This window comes from Panthera tigris, chromosome D2 (assembly GCF_018350195.1).
Source record: "Panthera tigris isolate Pti1 chromosome D2, P.tigris_Pti1_mat1.1, whole genome shotgun sequence".
Classification (NCBI taxonomy): domain Eukaryota; kingdom Metazoa; phylum Chordata; class Mammalia; order Carnivora; family Felidae; genus Panthera; species Panthera tigris.
Genome location: NC_056670.1, coordinates 40,092,743 through 40,115,641, shown reverse-complemented (window position 1 = coordinate 40,115,641; position 22,899 = coordinate 40,092,743).

Here is a 22,899-nt window from a genome sequence, read left to right as displayed (position 1 = left end):
GCTGACTTCCTCTGGCTAATGAGTCTTTTTATTCTGTGTTTGATAAACTTTTCCTTTGTATGTAATGGTAAGTGAGCCTTTCCTTTGGTGGTCTTCGGCTATCACTATTTAATTTCAGCATTAATAATAATATAATAATAATCAACAAATAATTATCACTGAATTGATTACTATTATGGTTAACTGAACCAGCGGTCATATATTGTTCTTGGTAAGGGCTAAGCAGTGTGTTACCAAGAGCTTGATGAAGTAGATTGCAGGTATCCAGATTTTACAGATGAGGAAAAATGAGATACTAAATAATCTCCTGCATTCACACTGCTACTAAATGACAGAGCATGGGTTATATTGAGGGCAATGTGGAACTAAAATCCATGGATATATCCACTGGCATATTGATGATTTTTTCTGGCTTACAAAGGAAAAACATTATCCTGAATTTTTACAAACAGTTGTCCATGTCAATGGGAAATTGGATGTGTTCAGGGAGTTAAACATGTTATGTAAGGGCAACAATTTGACTCTAAACTCTACCTTTCCCTTCTTACAATTTTCTCTCAAATACCATTCAGTGAGGCCGTCAAAGGCAGATCCTCTATTCAAGACACTGAGTCCCTTGAATACTGAGAGATACATACCGGTAAGAACTTTACTATATTTTTGTCGTCCCTGCCAGACCTAGCCCAGCATGTACCAGCCTGGACTTCCCAGCATCATGCTCCATACCAGATGGTGAGTGAGATAAGAAATCAACCTGCATCGGCCTCACACCGTGGACCGGGGAGTGGACTGAGCCTTGGATATGCTTGTAATAACTACATGAGGGCCGCCCTTTTAAAATAAAGTCAGATTGTCCAGAGGCAAAGAAGGACTCTGCAGCCAGTCCATCATGCCTCCGTGTTTTTCTTAGTTCTTGCCATTTTCTGTCTCTGTGATAATGAATCTAAGATACTCTTTTTGTCTCTGACTTCCTGCATTATTTAGTTCTCTCCTTGTCAAGAATCTTTATCACAAATAAACGATGTTGGTTCTTGGTAAAAAGTGTTCTTAGACAAAATATTTGCTAACAGATTAAATTTAAGTATATATACAGAAAGAAAGTGCCTTGCCCAATTTTAATCTGTATATGATTTTTTAACCTCATCTATTCCTTGTCAGCATATCATTTCCATTGTACTTTTTGATTACTAACTTTGCCTTGCTTGTGATTGGTACGAAGATGGTGCTGTATAAATCTAAACTGAATGACGTGCTCAAGGAAATGTCCTGGGACTTGACACCTGGGACCATGTGATTGCCAAGTTCTGTGTATAGTTAGCCTATAAAATGCCTACAGTTTTGTCTTTACCTTTATATGTACCAACTTGCGACACAACATGTGCATTGTGTTCCTCTGATTTATTAGAATTACTTTTTTTACAGGGGGGGAAGGAATCGCTCCTATTACCTCCAGATCAAGGGATAAAACTACCCCCCCCCCACAAGACTTAGGAGCTTCCTGTTTGCCCTCCACCCCCGATCAGACAGCGTCATCCTTCAGAAATAATTGCCTGCTGTACTTGTGCATATCCTTCTTGTACTTTTCATTATGTTATGACCCTGCACAATCACTTGGATGATCATAAAGAGGAAACTGAGAGTCAAAGCTGGAGAGGACATGTGTAAGTGTAAGTTTAAGTGGTTAACTGTATAAAAGTGAAGTTTGGGAATTAGCCCTGGCGTCGCCTACTATCTGAGTGTTCTTAGGTAAGAAACTTCACTCTCTGAGCCCCATGGCACATAGAACTGGCATACTGAGAACAACTACTCAGGGTATTATGATAGAGCAAAGCAGATGAAAGTATAGCATACAGTAGTATATGACAAATTGTAGAATTATTACTGGTCCATCATCCTGTACCTTTTACTTGGATATCCACATGTATCTGAAAGCCAAAGGCATTTTGTGACTCATTTGGTAGAAATCTTGATATAAACATATGTGAAGATATTTATGGCCTTTATCACTCTTCGTGTGAATATACATATGTTATTCTGCAGAAATATTAATATATCTGAGGTTTATTACCTGAGGCACCCATAGGACCGTAATGTCATATACAATATACATACCATGAGACGTCTCTAAAATCCACGAGCCTCCAATTCTGATTTGGTTTTGACAAGGAATGTTGACTAGTGTTAGCTCTCTACATAATTCTCATGGGTGAGGGGTAGGAGGGTACTGAAAAGAAAAGAAAGTTAAGGGACAGGTCTGAAGAGGAAATTATGAGAAATAGATCAAGAACGAAGAAGAGAAGCCTTCTGAATGCTCAGAACTTGCTTGAATAGAACCTTTGCAGCACAGTTGTCAAGGGTATTGGAATGGCTTGAAAGGATGTGGGAAGGGAGCTCTTGACATGTGTGCTTGTGATCTCAGGCATTGCCTAACTATAACTGACGGAGATGTGAAGTCACTTGGATTTCATCTTTTGAAAGTGGTTGAGTCTGATTTTTATGTTACTCTAGGTCTAGTTAATGGTGAAATTCTAAGGCAAATGTCTACACTGAAGCAACAATATGCCTTTACGTTATATGTTGTCTCTTCTGAATAAAAGTTAATCACCTTTTCTGAATATTAATAATTTTGTATTGGTGTTACTTTCTTTATCCTAGGCTTCTAGAGGTTTCTATGTCTGTGTATAAGTTGTAAAATAATCCTGGTAGTATTACTAGGGAGAGTTACTCCAGATAATTTTTGTAATCTCAGCAATTGAGTGTTTCATTTAACTCCTGGGAACACATAGGAGAAATGAGATGCCGAACAGATTCATGTAAATATTTGTAATTTTATATAGTGATGATTCACTGAGGGCACTAGAGGAAGGATCTGGTTTATACTGTGCTGCTAGCCTATGGACCAACCATTTAAGAGGCTAGGAATGAACTCTCCACATCACTGTTCTGCCAGAAGTTCTTAGAGATGTTGCTTCCCCAAATTCTCTTTTGGGGACTAAATTGGTCCACTTATGGCTCCCTGGAATGCTCAAAAGAGAATGAAAATTTGAAAATAATTGCACAAATAGAAAATAGGAAGCTGAGAGAATGGTAGAACTGAAGGATTGGGGCTGGATACAAAGGCCTCAGACATTTGATGGTTAATAAATGGCATCTGGATATTGAGTGGATCTTTTCCAGGACCACAGGGTGTTTTCTTCTCCTTGGATATGCCCTACAAAACGTTCATTTCCCACCTTCTTGAACTCTATCAACAGCAGGGAGCTTACCAACTCATGGCAGCCTTATCCGAATTGGAACAGTTCTGACTGGCTACTGAACAGTCTTTCTCTATATAAAGATAGAATAAATATACCTGTAAATTTCCGGATTTTATCTTAGTTTGTTGTTTGAGGGCATGTGTTAGGCTTTGTTTATATTGTGATTTTCTGTGAAGTTGCTTTCCTCAGACAGGCAGTAACTGTAATTTTTAAGAACGGTGGCATGAACATCATATAAACCGATTTTACCACTTCCTGGCATTACCACCTTCAGCAACCCACTTAAGTACTCTCAGCCTGAACAGTAATAATGCTAATCTTACGGAGCCATGTGAATATTAAATGAAATAATGCACACAAAACGTATCGAGTACATAATGTAGATGAAGTGCCTGGAATGTAGTAATCAATATCTGAGAGTTCTTCATAGTGTGATCACATAAGCACACTGTCCCCTTTCTTCATAAAGTCTCTTCTACAGGAAGATACATCCTCCTACAATGGTAAGAAATGCTGCTTCTCTTAAACATTTTTTTTTTCATCTCACCCCTGCAGGGAGACTTCTTGTATGGACTTAGGCTTCTAGAATACAGTTGCTGGCTGCTAATTCGATGGGTCCAGTTAGAAGACTAGAAAGCAGCAGAAGCACTTATGTATAAAGGCAAAATTAGCATGTGTCCAGAACTTGCGGCATACAGAACAAGACCTGTATTTTTTTTTTTTTATTTCACGTATAAGGAAAATAAGGGAGCTTGATTTCCTTAGCTAAAGAAATCTAGACCCGTGCAGGAACATATTAACTGTCTTAGATCACTTAACAATGGGAAGCTGAAAGAGTCTGAAAAGAAAACTAAACTAAAATCTTCAAGTCAATAGCCTGCAGGAACTTGTGATACTGTTTAGGGCAGGCTGCTTAAAGGTTGTGATCGCTGTAGAGGAACACACATCAACCGTGCATGGAATTTCACAGTAGGTATGTCCTCATTGCCATCAACACGATGGAAAGTTGTTTTATGTCATTTGTTACTCTTGAAGGATTTCCAGGACAGAATGTCCAAAGTCCCTGGTCACATGGCAGAAAGAAACCAAATTTAGTGAACCGATGTTGCTAAAAATCGATACCAATCTGGGGCACCCGGGTGGCTCAGTCGGTTAAGCGTCCAACTTTGGCTCAGGTCATGATCTCACAGTCCGTGGGTTTGAGCCCCGCATCGGGCTCTGTGCTGACAGCTCAGAGCCTGGAGCCTGCTTCAAATTCTGTGTCTCCCTTCCTCTCTGCCCTTTCCTGCTCGTGCTCTGTCTCTCTCTCTCAAAAATAAATGAACATTAAAAAAAAAATGATACCAATCCTATGTGCCACTGGTCCAGTAATCATCAGTTTACAAAGTACATCACTGGTTAAGGTCTAATTTCCTCTATTTGTCTCTAAACTCATGTTCATAACCAGAACTGTTAGATTAGATGATGTGGGAGTGGGGGAGGAAGAAAAGTCATGTGAGTGTGACTGGGGACCTGAATCTTTACAACTAGGGTAATAAAATTTTTGTACCACACAGGCACATTCCCCTTCAGTAAATTCCATTGGATAAAGACTTTTTATCTGAATTTCACTTTTATTCACTAAGTATATTCTTTGCAACAATCCCGTAAAATATTTTATTCCCGTTTTAGAGAGGAGAAAATTGAGTTGGTTCAGAGGGTTTCAGTGATTTGTCAAAAGGACACATTGGGTAGGCTAGACCTGGATTTCAGATCTCAGTACTCTAACTCTTATTGCTGAGTCTTAAAGTTTGGTTTCTCTTTCATTATTATATATTTCCACTTCTGTTATATTACTGTGTTGCTCAGATGCGAGAATTATTAATACATATATTTACATAGTGCTTCTCTGGCTGTATAGAGAACATAACAGCCTCTTAATTCCTACTACTTCCTTTTATGGGAGGGTGGTTTTAGAGATTAAGTAACAGACATGTATTTTAGACACTCAGTCTTATGTCCAGGTATTGTATAACAAAAGAATTTGCCTGATCTTTATCTATAGTTCCTGGGAGGGGTACCTTAAACCTTGGAATTTCTTGTTTGAAAGGAGTGTCTTTGTTATTCATGGTGGACCCCTCAGACCACATCTGATTTTGTGCTAACAAGATGATCCAGGATGGGGCCTGGTTCTGCCAGAAAATCTAAATGATTAGAGGTTTGGATCTTTGAACTTTTTTTTTTTTTATGAGGAGTTTTGAGCCCCGTGATGTCAGCCAAACTCCAGAGAGGGGAAAGGGCTAGAGACAGTTCAATCTCATGGCCAGTGATTCGGTCAATGATGCCTACATAATGAATGCACCCCCACTTTCCCCCCTTACCCCCAAAGAAACACCAGACAGCTAGGCTTGGGTGAGGTTCCTGGCTGGTAATAGACTTCAACGTGCTGGGCAGGTGACGTGACTCCACAGTGAGTAGACAGAGAAGTTTTCATTGGGACTTTCCCAGACCTTGCCCTTTGCACCTCTCCTTTTGGCGGGTCCTGATTTGTATCCTTCCTTCTGTAGTCAAACCGTGATTGTAAATATAGTCGACGTTTGGACAACACATGTTTGAATTGTGCAGGGCCCGCTTAAATGTGGATTTAAAAAATACACTACAATATTTTACAATACTGTAAATGTATTTTCTCGTCCTTAAGTTTTCTTAAAAGTTTCTTTTCTCTAGCTTACTTTATTGTAAGGATACAGTATATAACACATATAACACACAACCTGTGTGTTAAGTGCCTGTTTATGTTATTGATGAGGCTTCAGTCAACCGTAGACTGTTAGTAGTTAACTTTTGACAAAAGTTAAATGTGGATTTTGTACTGTGTGAGGGGTCAGTGCCCCTAATGCTCACATTATTCAAGGGCCAACTGGGTAGCATTTTATGAGTCCTGTGAGTCATTCTAACAAATCAGCAAAACAGTGACGATGGGAACACCCAAATTTGTAGCCAGTTGGCCAGAAGTAGGACTAGTCTGGGAACCCTCAAGCTTGTGTGTTGTGTCTGAAATTAGGGCAATTTTGTGGAGGACTGTAAGTTTAATTTGTGAAGTTTGGTTGAACACAGAGCAGTTAGTGTCAGATTTGCCTTGCACCTAGGTACCATTTCCCCCTTTCTTTGTATTCTTTTTATTGAAGTATGGTTGACATACGATGTTACATTAGGTTCAAGTGTACAACATAGTGACTGAACAATTCTATACGTCGTGCTCTGCTCGCCTTGCTAAGTGTTACTATTTGTCACCATACAATGTTATTACAGTGTTATTGACTATATGTGACTTTTCCCATTTTGAACTATGATGCTTTGATGGAAGCCTCAGGACCAGATACAACCACTGAATAGAAAATACTATAACACAAGCAAGACATGGCAGTCAATATGGCACTCAGCTCAAAATCACTGAATACCGTCCTTAGGCTGTAACAGTTGAAGCTGCTTTAAAATGAATTTAACAGAAAGAGAAGAAAGAAACAATAAACTCCTTACACAATGGGTTAGCTTACATGGAAATGATCAGTAAAAGCTGCTTTTCCATTGGAATAAGAATGTGACGTGACTTGAGTTATGATCTACATTTTGTAGGAAAAAAAATAACCAAAAAAGAAAGACTTGAAGACCTCATCTTCATGAGGAAGTATCAGGTCCTTGATTATGCCAGACTGTTTTGTGTAAGTACCTAAGGGTGGTAGGTAAGAAAACTCCATCCCACAAAACTTTTATATATTTCAGAAAAGCACAGGCATGGATTTTTAGATACCAGTCTTAAGAAACATTTCTCCTTACTGTTTATTGGTTGTATGTATGATTTTTTATTTTTATTTATTTATGTATGTATTTATTTATTTATAAATTTTTTAACATTTATTATTTTTGAGAGCGAGAGGGAGAGACAGAGTGTGAGTGAGGGAGGGGCAGAGAGAGAGGGAGACACAGAATCCGAAGCAGGCTCCAGGCTCTGAGCTGTCAGCACAGAGCCCGACGTGGGGCTCGAACTCACGGACTGCGAGATCATGACCTGAGATGAAGTAAGCCGCTTAACTGACTGAGCCATCCAGGCGCCCTAAGTATGTATGGTTTTTTAAATAATTTTTTTCCAAAATCATTTCTAAGACTTGTCACGAATTTAATACCTCAATGATTAAAATTTGTCGAAAAGGGACAATATGATTATTCTCTGGTATTAGGGACAATCATAATACAATACGACACTGATGATTGATGGAGATTAAGTTACAGTAGTAATTGAGATCAATCAACATTTCTTTCTGTACGAGGTAATTTTGTTGCCAGTTTTCTACCCAGGCAGCATATCTAATAGAACAAGCATTCACGCTGATATTTCCTGGAGAAGGGTGAGAGACATGTGGAGCAGAGTCCTCCTGGTTACCAGAATCTGAAGCAGAGATCCTCCAACTACCTGCAAATGAACAGTGAGAAGGAAAGCTCTCCATCAACCTCAGCCTAGATCGGCCAATCCCCAGATGCTTAAGATGATTGTTGTTCCCAGTCACTATTTTGGAGAAATTTATTACAGAGCAATTGCTGATTAATATGTATCTTGAACACTTGAAGCATGTTGTTTATTTCACTGAAATTTCAAGTTGCAGTAACTTCCACTGTAACTTAAATTGCAGTGGTTTTGCATTACATTCACTTCATATATCTAAAATTTAAAACTACGTGTCCTCCATGAAAGATTTATTTATTTATTCTCAGTTACTGAAGACATGTCACAGGTCAAAGAGATAAATAAAAAATCAATTACATACTATTTAGAAAATGAAAAAAATATAATTCTCCGTATCTTATGAAAAGTAGTCAAAGACATACAGAAAAAGATGTAGTTGTACATGCTGTTAATATTAACCAAGAAAGAGATACTACAAATGCACACAAATAAGTATCAATGTGAATAAAAATATGACAGAAAGAATCCATATCAAACTTTAATAGGACTTACTGCTATGGAGGCAGAGTAGTTGGATATGGGGTTGGTAGAAATGGGGAAGAAGATATAATTTGGTAATGTTTGAGTTGTTCTCAAATACAGTATTTTAGTTATTATAGTTTTTTTAAAAAATTCTTTTTTTATATTTATTTATTTTGAGAGAAAGAGAGAGACAGAGGACAAGTGGGGAAGGAGCAGAGAGAGAGGGAGACACAGAATCTGAAGCAGGCTCCAGGCTCTGAGCTGTCAGGCACAGAACCCGACGCGGGGCTCGAACTCACAAACCGTGAGATCCTGACCTGAGCTGAAGTCAGTCGCTTAACCAACTGAGCCACCCAGGCGCTCCATAGTTATTATATGGCTTTAAAAAGAAGCCAAAAGGTTAGGGTTTGTTATCTTTAGGCATTTTAACCATAATTATATGTATTTTTTGTTTTTATGTGTTTTAGTTTGGGTTCTCCTGAAAGCAGACCCTGAGAAAAATACTTGCGATCAGTGCTTTGGGGAAGTGAAACTAGGAGCCAGACTGAGGGCAGAGCAAGAAAAAGCTGATATAAAGACACCACTGTGAGCCACAGGTGCTCTATTTCACTGCAGCCACCTGAAAAGTATTCAGAATGTCTTCCAGATGGATGGGAGACTGGAAGATATATCTACTACCTTCTTTGGTTGAGGCTTGACTGCAGGGGTATTAACTTCCCTATGTTCTAGGTCATGGTTAAACTAGAGCTAAGTGGATTATTCCAAGGTTGGAGAAGTTCTTGGGCCAAAATCAAAGAAACACACCTTGGATACTTTTGGGATGATGATAAAACAAGGTAAATCTGAGCTTGAATGGATCTGTCAAGGGCAGCTATGACTATAATCAGCGATGGTTCACGGGGATGTGATCCAGCGTTCCATTCCATTACAGTGTTTCTTTTGTTTACTTGTTCTTTGTAAAGGGAAATAAAATTTATTCTAAAAACATCTTGATAAAATACCCAGTTACAGGAAGGAAGGATTATTGGAAGTATTTTTAGTGTTTACATTCACAGCACCATCCATTTAAATATCTTACTGCAAACTTGAGAACTGCCTCAAATATCTACATATTTTATAAATTGATTGTAAGGTCATTAATTAAATACACTGACAGGGAAATATAGGCTTGGCAAGATACAATGCCTAATGATGGATCATTTTGAAAACCGCTACTAAATACAAATGCTAAATCTAAAATGTTAAGAAAAACATGATTAAAGTAGATCTTTTGTTGTTTGTATTCTATTATTTTATTCAGAAATTCTTCACTGGTTGGAACTATTTTCATTTTTTGCTGTATAGCTCTCCAAATGGGAATGACCAACCCAGCAACCTATATTGTCCTTGATCTGAAAAAGAAAGTTGTAGGACAGAACATCTCTTCATGACCTCAGGACTCTTTTAGCACTAACTTTTTTTCTGTTTCCCCATCTCCCAACAACCAGTCTTCATGTGCATTTTTTTTCATTTTTATTTTGATACAGTCATTTATATATCTACTTATTTATTCAACCAACCGATGTCTATTGAATTCTCCCTGTGTTCCCGGTGCTCTAAGAGGTGAGGTTAAATGGTGACTAAGATAGACATGGAAACAATCTTCACAGATCTCTAAGCTTTTAACAAGCGGAACAATCTTATGAATTATCTTTCAGATTTGACACAGAATTGTTTATCTGACATACCACCTTGGCTCTTCTTGACTAAGAGTTCTTTTTGAGAAGACTTGGTTAACTCAGGTTGTCTTGAGGAAATAACCCTCTCTATTTGGGACAGTTATGGCCTTGGGATTTTTCTACTGCAGCATAATAATTTAATTTTCCATGAGTTTCTGTAATAGGGTGGGAATTTAACTTCACTAACTGTTGGAAATTGTAAAGTCATAGCTATATATTTACCCGAGTATCTTATAAATATTAACTTTAACAGTGAATCATCTTCTTTAACAGATGCCTCAGAAAATGGAGAATGATAAAGTATGTTTTTCATTCTAGCAAAGACCTTGTTTGAGGAACACACTGCATTGATTTTCTCTATGTTTGTATGGGCTCTACTGCTTACTCTACTAACTAATGTTGTTTCAACTTACATCAGAACTTATTAACTGTGGAGAATCATGCCAGGGTCTCCTTTGCCATATTTCTTTCAGGAAATGCCTTTCTTCAACTGGGCCTATCTTCAAAGGGCCAGTGGGGACACTTTCTCCAGATCCTAGACTGAATTTTTAAATGCATGTTTTCATCTTTATCTAGTGCCTTTTCAACAGCAGAATATCCCCCGTCTGCCTGCATTTGACTCCATGACTCCCTTCTTAAGTAGTAAGGTCTTTGATCTATATTTACTTCATGGCCCGAACAAGTCTTCTAAATGAACCTCTTGGGTTATGCTATTTACCCTACCTGTTCTTAAACTGTCTGAAATAGAAACTAATTTTCTTTAATGGTTCAGAAACATGTAAATCTCTTTGCTTGAAACTCAATCTTAACTGCAATAAAGGGTTTTGCCTTCAAATGCTGATAAATTTTAAACTTTTCACAAAATAAACCAGCGTGGTGTCAGCTTTACCTTACATTCTAATTATTTGTTTAAGAAACATAGACACAATGTTCACTACATTTTAATAGGCTACTGAATGCTATTTTCTTGGCTTACATATGCTAAATAAGTAACCCACAATAGACATAATATCTGTATTCTTTAAGCTCACTAAGTAAGAAGAAGAAAATTGTAAAGGAATTTATAAAGAAAATAAAACAGCCCTAAGAATTACCTAAAATGTATAATTCACTGTTTGAAGGCTTGTTTTGGCTGTGAACGCTCTTAGTTGTCAGTTCTTCATTTAACATTTAATTTTCCCAACATTTAGCAATCCAGTCTTTAAATAAACATTTAAGTATTTATTGCTCTGAGTCACTGATTTTGGTGCTATGGTAAAAGTCGTGATCCCAGCCATTTAGGAACTTAAAAGATGGAAAGCAAGACAGTCTATACATCAGAAATTGAAATATGATATAATTATGGTGGATTCCAGTCACTCATTAATTAATTAATTTATTCATTGACTTTTTAATTCATTATTTGATTCTTTAATTTTCATTTTGGAATTTACACCATATAGCATATATTGCAATACAAAGACAGATAAGACTCAGTTTATAATATCAAGTAACTAAAATAGTCTATAGGGAAAGATAGACACAAACATTAAAAAATAGAGTAATGTATTAAATATATTAATAGTAGATACTGGTCTTATGGGAGAAAAGAGAAGGGGAACTTATCCTTGTATGGGAAAAAGTCAAGGAAAGTTTTCTCAGTGACACCTGAAGGAAGAGAAAGGAGAAGAACTTTCAAACCCTGAAGTACCACCTAAGCAAAGGCAGAGGCATAGAAATACAAGGAATGTGGAAAGAATTACAAGCATTTTTGTTTTTTAGAAAGTTATGCGTAAAAGAGGGATTAGTGAATGAAGCTAGATGAAGCTGGCTCATGCAGGGGAGATAGATTGCTTTATAGACCATAAAATCCAACCTTAAAAATGAGGAACTATTGAAAGTTCTCAAGAGAGGAAGTGATGTCATCACGTTTTGTTTTAGAAAAGCCACATTGGTGGCTAGTATATAGAAGGGAAGGTTTCTCCTGCAGAAGCATAGTCATTGGAGGAGATTAAACCAAGTTCCAGCCAAGTCGAAACCAAGTTCAACTGGGTTGAAAAATATTGAGGAGGCAATTTTGTTCACCAGTTAGATGGTGGAAGTTATCGAATATGAAGAGTTAATGCTGGGTGGATGATGGCACCACTGAGGGAGATGGTAGCTGAATGAAGAGTAGCCAGTTGAAGATGGACAATTTCAGTTTGGGTAGGTTCCAAGTTTGGCGTTCGGTGGAGACTTTCAGCAGGCAGTGGAATATATTAGCAGCTATGGAATTTGCAATCACGAAATCATAAAGGTGGATGGAATCACCTAGGGAAGGTATGTATAGAGAAAGAGCAGTGGGAATGGGGTCAGCCCCGGGGGAATCACCAATACCTAAAGAATGGGAGGAAGGAGGATTCTCGGAGGAGAAAGAAAAAGGTTTGTGAGTGAGAAGGCTGTGGGTGAGAATGAGGAGTGTCTATAAGATCAGGGAAGCCCAGGTCGCAGAGAATTTAACGATCTCATCCGTTTCAGTTGCACCAATGGGTTCGGTTAGATAAAAGCTGACAAACAGCCATTTAGTGTTTCATTGGTGATCATGTTTCAATCAATTTCAGCAGCCTTCTGGAAACATGAGTCACATTTTGAAGGAAGCAGAAGAGACTAGGAAATGTGGAAGTGAAGACAGATAACAGATTGTGTTATTCTGAGAAGTTTGAGTTAAGAAGGGAAGGGAGAATATAGTATTTAGAGAAAGACACAGATTTAAGGAAGAGTTGTTTTTCTGGATAAGAGAAGCACACAGTTGCTGACACACAGGTGAGCCAGCAGTAGAATGCATAATGAAGATACAAGCTTACGATGTCTGGTAAGATAGGAGGATATGAAGACACGCACAGCCCAAATGGACCTACCTCCTCTTCTAAAGGGAAAGCTGTATTGGGGGTATGTTTGGAGACTGACGGTAGGAACTGAGGAGGATCCTGCCTAGGCAGGTAGGCACCAGCACAGTGGCTATCTTTGGAGAACAGTGGGTCCACCAGCAACACCTTCACAGACAAAATACACTGCATGTGGATCTTTAAGGAAGATAAGAATTAGCTTTTTTTTATTAATGCAACATATATCTATTGAGAATTTACAATGTGTTTCACATGGCTCATACCCTCGACGTGGATATATTTATGTGAGATCAAGAGCATCCCAGGAAAAGGATACAACAGGCATAAAGGAGCAGAGGAATGTCAAATCTTGGCCTATGATGGTGCCCTGAAATTGTAATAATCACTCAAGTGAAGAGTTAGGTGTTTCCTGCAGCTAGGACAGAGTAAGGTAACTGTAACTATAGATACTTATGTTTTAGTATGATGATTCTGACAGGAGCATAGGGAATGTATCGGAGGGGGTGAAAGTGGTGATAGACCCACTATCAAAAAGTGTATCACAGTATCCATAAAGAAGAGGATGAAGATCTGAAATAAGACAGTAACAACCAGGATACATCAGTTTGACAAATATTTATTATAGGCCTATTTTTTTAGGCATTGTGCTAATCATTTTAGAAAAGAATCAGATACATGTATATGTAGAAACATGTACATTTTTATGCATATATATGTATATAGGGAAAGCATTACAGTTATATTCACATTGTTAGATGTGTCTCTAGCTTTGCTGCCACAATAAATTAAGTATGGTTTGTCTTCAGATTGAAGTTCTATTCCATGTACCTTCTCATTCTAGGTCCCATAGCCAGGACACATAGAGGGTTCCTATTGTCATCCTCCACATATGTACTAGATAACAGCCTTCCTTTGGTCTCAGATCCATTTCAGCTGTGCCTTTCTCCATATATCTCATCCCTCACCTCTCCTCTGCAGAAGCAAGAAAGGACAGAAGCATGAACACTGGCAGAATCTCATGATTCCCTTTGAAGCTTCTGCTTAGATGTGAAGAGTACCACATCTTTTCACATTCCATTGGCTGAGGTGGTCTTTCACATGGGTGTAGATATGAATTATACAGCAGTGACAATCAAAGCTCATAACTGCTGGTATGGCGTGGGTAATGTCCGACAGGAATGGATGCAATGGAACGTGGCGATAGTGGCCCCTTGCTAGCATGTTATTACATTAGCTCCTGATGTGGATAAGATACTAGTGGATCCAGAGGAGAGGCTCAGATAGCTAATGTGGTATGAGGTCTGGGAGACTGAAGAATGTGGACATTAACCGATCAGTAGAAAAGGATTCAGTATTTCAGCAATCATTTGAGCTACGTTGGTGTGTACTGGGTGACCATCAGCCTTGTAAATGTGTGTGTGTATCTGTGTATGTGTGTGTGTGTGTGTGTGTGTGTGTGTGTGTATGTGAGGTGTGTGTGTGTGAAGTATAAGTGTGTGTGTGTGCGTATATGAGGTGTGTGTGTGTGTGTGTGTGTGTGTGTGTGTGTAGGCAGGTTGAACATGGTGATAAGGAAAATAGAGTATTTTAGGATTATTCCTATTATTTCTGGCTTGGCATAGTAAGGTGATGCAGAATGGGAAGGACAACTCTGGATGAAAATAGGGGAAAGAGAGTAATTTAGCTTTGGTTACCTATTAAGTATATAGGAGCTAAAAAATTCAATTATAGGTCAGTCATGTCAGTCAGACCTCAGAGAAGGTTTCTTGCTGTAGACAAACTGCACATTGTATAATTGTCAGCATGTGGATTACTAAGACACAAAATGTAGAAGATGTTAAAAAAAGATGGATATATTTGTAGAAATCAAAATATACAACTTAAGAATATTGAGCATTTAACAAACCTTATATAAAAGCCACACAACACTTGCAGAATGTAATTTACATGGCAGGCAAACATTGTATTATTTTAATATGTAGAGAACATACAACCTATAAACAAAATGTCACAAACCCAACGTAAAAAATAAGTTAAAATAAATATAAATGGCTTACAAACCAACAGGATGATTCCAACTCTCATAATTACATAATTAGGACTTTTTAAATATTTTACTTAACAACTGACAAGTGTAAAAACATTTCAGTATAAGCAGTGCTGAAAATGAGGGAGGAAATGCACACCCCTGCATGCTGCTTATAGAAGTGTTCATTGTTGTACCCTTTCTGACAACCGGTTTGTTAATACATGTAAAAATAAGTTAAAAGAAATCTATGAGCAGAGTATGCTTTGATTTTTGCAGATAAATAGTTCACATACATGGACACATGTACAAATACATGCACATTTTCTGATAGATTATTCAAGAAAGTTTTTGGCATGCTGCCTCTGTGGAGAGAGACTCGGGTTACTCCTGAAGGTGGGAAGGCTCTTTTGCGCTGACATAAAGCATTGTGTTGTTGGAAGTTTGATCATTCGCTTACTCTAATTTTATCATTTTTTAAAATAAAAAAATGTATTTACATGTATTTAGTAATACATGTAAATATTTGGTAAAACAGTGTTTAGTAAACAGATGCTTAGACCAGAAATAATCATACAGCTTTATGAAAAAGCTTCAGAAATATCCCTCAAACATCAAGCAATTTTCAAAAACAACGTTTTCAATGGTTTTGTGAAAAAACTCAAAGGCAGATGAGCTTAACTTCTCTGTATTTTGAAAATTTAGAGAAAGAAAACACCTTGTAGTAAAACTTTTGGATTTTAGGAGTCATATGTACACTTTAAAGTGGAAAAAATAAAGTGATTAGTACCTTGGATTTCATTCAGTTTATAATGTGCCTAAACCAACAGTAAATGTGGTGATTCTACACATTTCTGTATGCAGAGGCCACAATGGAATTACATGTAAAACAAAGTAAAAAATTAGTCTGATTTTTCTGTCACAAAAACTTAATTTACTCTTTCCTCTTAGAGTATGTTTGCATAATAAGGGTTTCATTTTTTTCTAGATGTATTTTTTATGGAATTGGCAGAAAAACAATAATTGTATCAGCTTTGAGATTTGCATGTCAATATTAAATGAGAAATAGGCATGTTTAGTCAGAAATTTGAGGAAAAACAATCTATAAATGATCTGAATTTGGTTTTTGGCCTCTACTGACTGGGGCAAAAAAAGGAAAATTAAAATCTGTCTCATACTTCTCAAGTCGCTCTTCACAATGCAGTATAGCAGAAATTTGGCATAAAATTTCCGTTCTCTAGAAGGCCTCTTACTTTCTATTAAACAGTCTTATTCACCAAACAGGTTGTGTGCTGGGAAAAGAATGTTTCAAAATCCCGCCTACTCTCCATGATCCTCCTGTGCTTAATGCTTAGTCTTTCTTCAGGTTTCCCCAAACTCTGCAGATGATTGTCGGGCCAGACTCATATTATTTTACCAAATATGAGGTCAGATTATTCTTTTATCATACGTGATGCAAATCCATACCTGATTTCCTGGGAATGTCTGAATAGGTAAATTATTCTAAGCCAAATTAAGAGATGATAGTGGCAAAATTTTAAAAGCAAAGCATTCAACCTTTAAAATTTCTTTTTTGATGTTTATTTATTTTTGAGATGGGGAGAGACAAAGCATGAACGGGGGCGGGGGTGTCAGAGAGAGAGGGAGACGCAGAGTCTGAAGTGGGCTCCAGGCTCTGAACTGACAGCACACAGCCTGACGTGGGGCTCGAACTCATGGACTGTTAGATCCTGACCTGAGCAGAGGTCGGAGGCTTAACCGAATGAGCCACCCAGGCCCCCCAAAGCATTCAACCTTTAAAGTTGTAACACTTTTGCTTCTAGGCAGGTATGGTTATTTTGCTATTACATTGTTTCCTCAAGTTATTCTAGGCAAATTACCTAAATCTTTTTAGGAACACATGTGGCTCGTTTTCTGTGATCTTGTACCTATGTGTCAAACTGGATCTATATAAAAATAATTAATAATAATCTAAAGTTATATATATATAACTTTATATATAATATCATATATATTTATATATTAAAATAATCTAAGGTTTTAGATTATTTAGATATTATTTCTTAGAAATTAAAACTCCATGCTAACAAATGTGTAGATTTTGAAATAAAATCTAAGCATAATAAAGATATTATATATATTAAACTTGTTAAATTTGTTTCCAAGATACTTGTTCTCAATTTTCAGATGATGAAATTAAGAGAGTAAAATAACTTGCCCAAGGATGCAAAGTTATTAAGAGACAGAAGTAAATATGATCTCTGAGCTGCCTTAATGGAAAACTCCAGTCTATTTTTAGCACCGTGCAATTCTCAGAAGAGCCCTGGATTTTGTCTTTTTCTCCTTACTTTTAAAAGGAAGCTGCCCAGTGCTCACGAAGTATCTTCATCACTTGGAAAGAGACTGTGTAAGTACTTCCCCAAACAGATACATTGGGTTCACAGTACACTGTAATGAAATCTTAGAAATTAGTGTCCTATAAATCTTAACAGATATCAGCCCTCTGCCTGTCTTGAGGCTACACCAGGCACATGGGCTTGTCTACTCATTGTCCTCCTCTTGAGCACCGTTGTAGCTACAAGGAGATGCTCTTGGGTACAAACTGTGGCCATGAGATGGAAACAAGCTGAATGAACGACAAGGAACTGTTTCCGACCCGGCTCCATAAAACACTGGCACTGAATAAAATTAATCTATTTTCTGAGCCTGTTGCTATCACGGTTGCCAAGGAAGTTCCTGCAATCTTCTGGCCTGGAAGAAAGGAGGAAACTGAAGCTATGGTTCTAATGTGAATCTTCAACCTTGGAGTGGTCCTGGAACAGTTTCTCCTTATTTATTCTTTTTAGCATGGAGCTTCCATAATCATTCCATCTGGGATGCTATACAGGTGAAACATCAATCTGGACTCAGGAGGTGGAGAAATGTTTACAATTAAAGCACTGTGTAGATTAGAAAGTCTTGTTTTACATAAGCATGCCATCAAAGATGGGTTTCATTGATCGGTATAATGGTATTCTGACTGCTTCCTACTCACCCCGCTGGTGGAGGAATCTTGTGCCGTAAATAGTATAAGGAATTCAAATATATGATGCTGACACTGGACTGATGAGATTGGCAACAGTTTATTAGTCACATATATTCATAGCCCGTGGGAGGGGCCCACTGAAGCCTGAACCAGAAGAGACTACGGGAAACGGGCTTTGCAGTAACGCAAGGATGGGATGCCCCATGTTTTTATGGGAGGATGTGATTGGCTCGTTTGAATAATTTGATGGATTGGCAGGGGGCAAAGCCTATTAGGTTGCTGAGGAACCATTGAGGATGGGGGTAGGTGGTAGGTGGGGGTATGGGTGGGAGGGGATAGCTAGGCTGCTAATGGGGGAAATAGAAGGGTAGGAGGCTTTCCTGCTGGTAGGAACAGCATTTGAAATTATAGGTCTTATGTTACAATGTCTGTAATAATAATTTGCTACCACACTGAGCTCTGAAGTAAATAAATGAAATAAATATGTGAAAATATTTAGTAAAATGAAATGTGTTTTAAAGATCCTTAGTTATTTAGGCACTGGGTGGCTCATTTGGGTAAGCGCCTGACTCTTGATATCAGCTCAGATCATGATCTCACAGTTTGTGAGATCAAGCCCCACCCAGGGCCCTACATGCTGCACTGACAGCCTGGAACCTGCTTGGATTCTCTCTCTCGCTCTCTCACTGACCCTCCCCTGCTTTCTCTTTCTCTCTCTCTCCCCAAATAAATACGCATTTAAAAAAATAAACCAAGTTTATTTTTAGTTATTTATGTAAGACTTATTAGAAAAACCTGAAAGTTTAATTCTTAGTTTATATTTATGATCCCTGATTTATATAATATTTTTAAATAAGACATGCAAAATACATTTTAGATCTTATTCATAAGTTTACCACTACTCTACCCCTTGCCGCTAATGAAGAGGACAGCACATAGAGCCTTGCTGTAATAATGGCTGTCCTCCATTGGGCTAAATTGAAAATGGATTGGGTGGCGGTGTATAATAAAAAGAGTAATGGACCAAGGAAGTCAAGATAGTAATAGCCTACAATGTTCAAGAGTTCCTGAGACCACTCTCAGGTTCAAGATTTTGCAAGAAGGATCCACAAAACTCAGAAAAGCCACTATACTCATGAGTTATAGTTTCTGACACAAAAAAGATATGGGCTAAAACCAACCAAAGGAAAGGAACACAAAGCAGCATCCAGAGTTATCAGGTGTGAGCTCTCAATCCATATGAAGTTGGGGAGACAGCACCTATTTCTCCAGTGACAACGTAAGAAAATACACATGGAGTATTGCCAACACAAGAAGGTCATTCCAGCTTTGGTGCCCAGAGTTATTTCTGGACCTTGGTCATGTACATATGAGTGACCACTTTCATAGTTGACCTTAGTCTCCAGCCCCTTTGGAGGTTGAGCTGTTAACTGTCCTTGGGGTCCTCACCATAAATCATATTATTAACATTGGCAATGTATATGTCCAAAGCTCCCAGGCAAACAAAATCACTCTTGTTGGGCAGGTGATGTTCCAAGGGCTTAGAGATTACCTCCCAGGAGTCACAGGCAAAGATCACATCTCCCTTTGGGCAAAGTTAATCTTTTACTGCACACTGGTATTCTCTTTCTGTTCTAACACTAATTCACCATCTTTGAGAACATTGGGCATGAGTGTCCTCACCTATAAAGCAAGAGAGTGGGCTGGGTCAGTGTTTTTCACTCTTAACCTTGAGGAGGATTAAGAGAGTTTTAGAATTGACTGAGATATTATTGAGTGTGGACAAAGAGGGAACTACTGAAAAGCTGTCTCAACCAAAGTAATTCAAAGCAGATTATGTAGTGGACTTTTTTTTTATTAAACATTTTTAAATGTTTATTCATTTTTGAGAGGCAGAGAGAGAACAGAGAAAGACAGAGCGTGAGTAGTGAAGGGGACACAGAATCGGAAGCAGGCTCCAGGCTCTGAGCCATCAGCCCAGAGCCCGACGCGGGGCTCGAACTCACAGACCGTGAGATCGTGACCTGAGCTGAAGTCGGAGGCTTAACCGACTGAGCCACCCAGGCGCCCCTGGACTTTTACCTTTAATAGAAAGAAAGTATTTTTCTAATCACTTAGAAGTAAGAAACCCTTGGAAATACATGATTTCTGAGGTTTCTCTTAAGTCCAGTGTTAGAGGATGATAGATACAGTTTTAAGAAAAGACAACCTAAGTCACTCAAGTAGATACTTTGTATTTTAATGTAATAGTATGAAGATACATATTTTTTCAATTCTAAAGTTATCATGGCCACTTATAATTTCTTCCAGAGGTGCATACGATTATTCATCATTATAACAATAACATTCTTTGACTGGTGGTAATTTATGTAACATAGACTACTTTCTCTATAGCTACTATCTTGAACCCAGTTATGTGTTATTTTTCCATTTTCCAGATGAGCATTTGGTTTTTAAGTGGATAAAAATCCTCCACTGTCAAATAAATCACAGTAAACAAATATGAGTATTGAACGGTTTCTATGAGAGAAATATTACATTCTAGCAAATTATTAGAAAACATCAGATGAATTTGAACTGGATACTTTGGCACAGACCAGAGAATAAGAAGACAGAAGGCAAATTTTGTATTATCTGTTCCAACCCCATTCGTGCAACTACTTCAGTGGATAAGTTGGGTGACTCTTGCTCTGTTGGCGCCTGAATTTTTGCACATATTTCAGGTAAGTTAAAATCTCAAGATGTTTCGTTTTTAAACTAAGATTTTGACGTTTTTTCCATTAGTCAGATTTGCATGCTACAGTAGCAAGATTAAATGAATGATGGATTCGTTGATCCAAAATTTGAAAGACATCCTGAGGATGCCTAGGCTAGGAGTTAGTTGACTTGGGTGTTAGTTCCAGTTCTGCAACTCACGAATGCTACGACTTTGGGTACTATACAACTCCCTTTCTCGTCAATTTTTCACGTGTCTAAAGAGCATATTCAACTGAGTTCCTTGATTTGTGCAGTGCTTGAGGTTGATTTCTTGGTCTTTTACAGTCCAGGTGTGTTAGACACTTGCAACCCTCCCCAAAACCTCAAGATGTATTTTTTCCTTATTTTATGAAAAATCATTTCTCCACATCTTAATCACTTGTCAGTGATTGCTGCACACAGGGCAGCCAGGGAGTTTCAAGGTCTGCTAGAACTCCACTTGTCTGATTCTGTATATTTTATGCAGTTCTCGTTTCTTTGCTTCCACCATAAAAATCTATTTTACTGTATAAAAGGCTCAGCATTTATTTTCCAACTCATTTGACCTTTAAGAACAACAGGCACACCCCCAGTTTCACCACTTCTATTAAATTACCAGCTTTAAAGGGCATACATTTGCTGCTGCTGTCAATGATTGCTGAGAAACTCTGCTATATGGTTCCAAGGCCATGCAATGGTACTGTGTGTATTTAATGCAGTCTGTTACATCACTCTGCGCCATGCTCCCGTGTTACTCCCATTTTGTTCCTTAGTTGGTGGAAGGGTGGAGGTGGCAATTGGCAATGGCTATGGTGTCACGTGATCTAGTGGTGACTCTTCCAGAACCATACCCCTAGTATGTTTCACAAAATGGATCATCTCACTGTAACGAGAGAACCTCCTTTGCAACAGTCACTCCCAAGCTCTTCATCCATCTTGTTTGTAAGCAGATGGGATTGTACATATGGATCAAATCACTAATTAACTTTTAATCTGCAAAGCATATCACCCATTCCAAGCCCTCTGCAATAAGTAAATTTTAACTTAAAATGAATGTAAAAAAAGCAACATGCTCAAGTGAAAATGTTTCTTTGAAAGCAAAATAGTTACAGCCATCTCTGAATACATTCGCTAATAACCAATAAAAAACACAATTTTGCATGAATAGCTGCACTTGGTAACCAATACTTTAATTTCCACGAAGTTATTCTACGTTAACAAGAAGTTCTGTATGTTCTCCAAGCTGTATTATAAAAAGCTATGTTTAAGCTAAAATCACCACAGTGATTAAAATGCACAGTACATTTCGGGTTCATTTTGAATGAGTGAGATTTTTCCACCAACCTAAAGTAAAACAAACTAATTAGGAAGCCATCTGGGTAAAATTAAATCTCAGGAAATGGCAAGTAAAAATGTGAACCCTTAACACTCCTGTGACTTCCAATGGTTTTCAGAAAGATCTACCGTCAGAGTTAGGTAACACTTAACCTTGTAAGTAGATTAGTATTTCACAACCCTGGATAAGTCTTATTATCTTATTATCGCCTGGGCAAATTAAAACAAATACTGATGACTAAGCCCCATTATAGACATCTTGTTTTAATTGATCTGTTGTCCAGGCATTGGCATTTTAAAAATGTTCTTTAGGTAATTTTAATGTATAGTTAGGATTCAGGACCCCCAACTAGATGAACTTATTGTGATCAAATTTCCATTTTTCCTATTATACGGTAGGTAATAAATTACACCTTCCTTCTCCCTTGATGCTGGAAATTATGTTACCATAATTATGTCCACAGTTAATTTACATGTTGCATGTGGGCTTTTGGAACATATTTATAAAATACCATAAAATATTTTTTTAACGTCTCTCTAAAAATGTCACCAAAATGTTAACATTCTCAAGTATTCTTGTACGCTAATAAAGGGTGCTTTTTTTTTTTTTTTTAGATTTTTCCCTTAAGGATCTTGGTCTTGGACTCTACGAAATCAAAACGAGAGAGGCATAAGTAATTTTCACCAAATAGATGTTTTTAGTGTTACATTGCATAATTAAATTGTCTTGGGAAATTTTGCAGCTTAGGGATGGGGCAGGAATAGAAGAAATAACGAATAGGAATGGTAGGTTCAGTGCCATCAACTGTATCCAGGGCCAGTAGGACATGGGAGGAAGTCATTTTTGTTGGATAAATAAATAAATTAGTGTATTGATAACTGAACAGTAAGCCTTGGGAGTTGGCCCGAGAACAAAACTTTAGTTTATGAAAGCTTAGATGTAGGAAACTTCTGGTGAAGATGTGCCTCTGCACA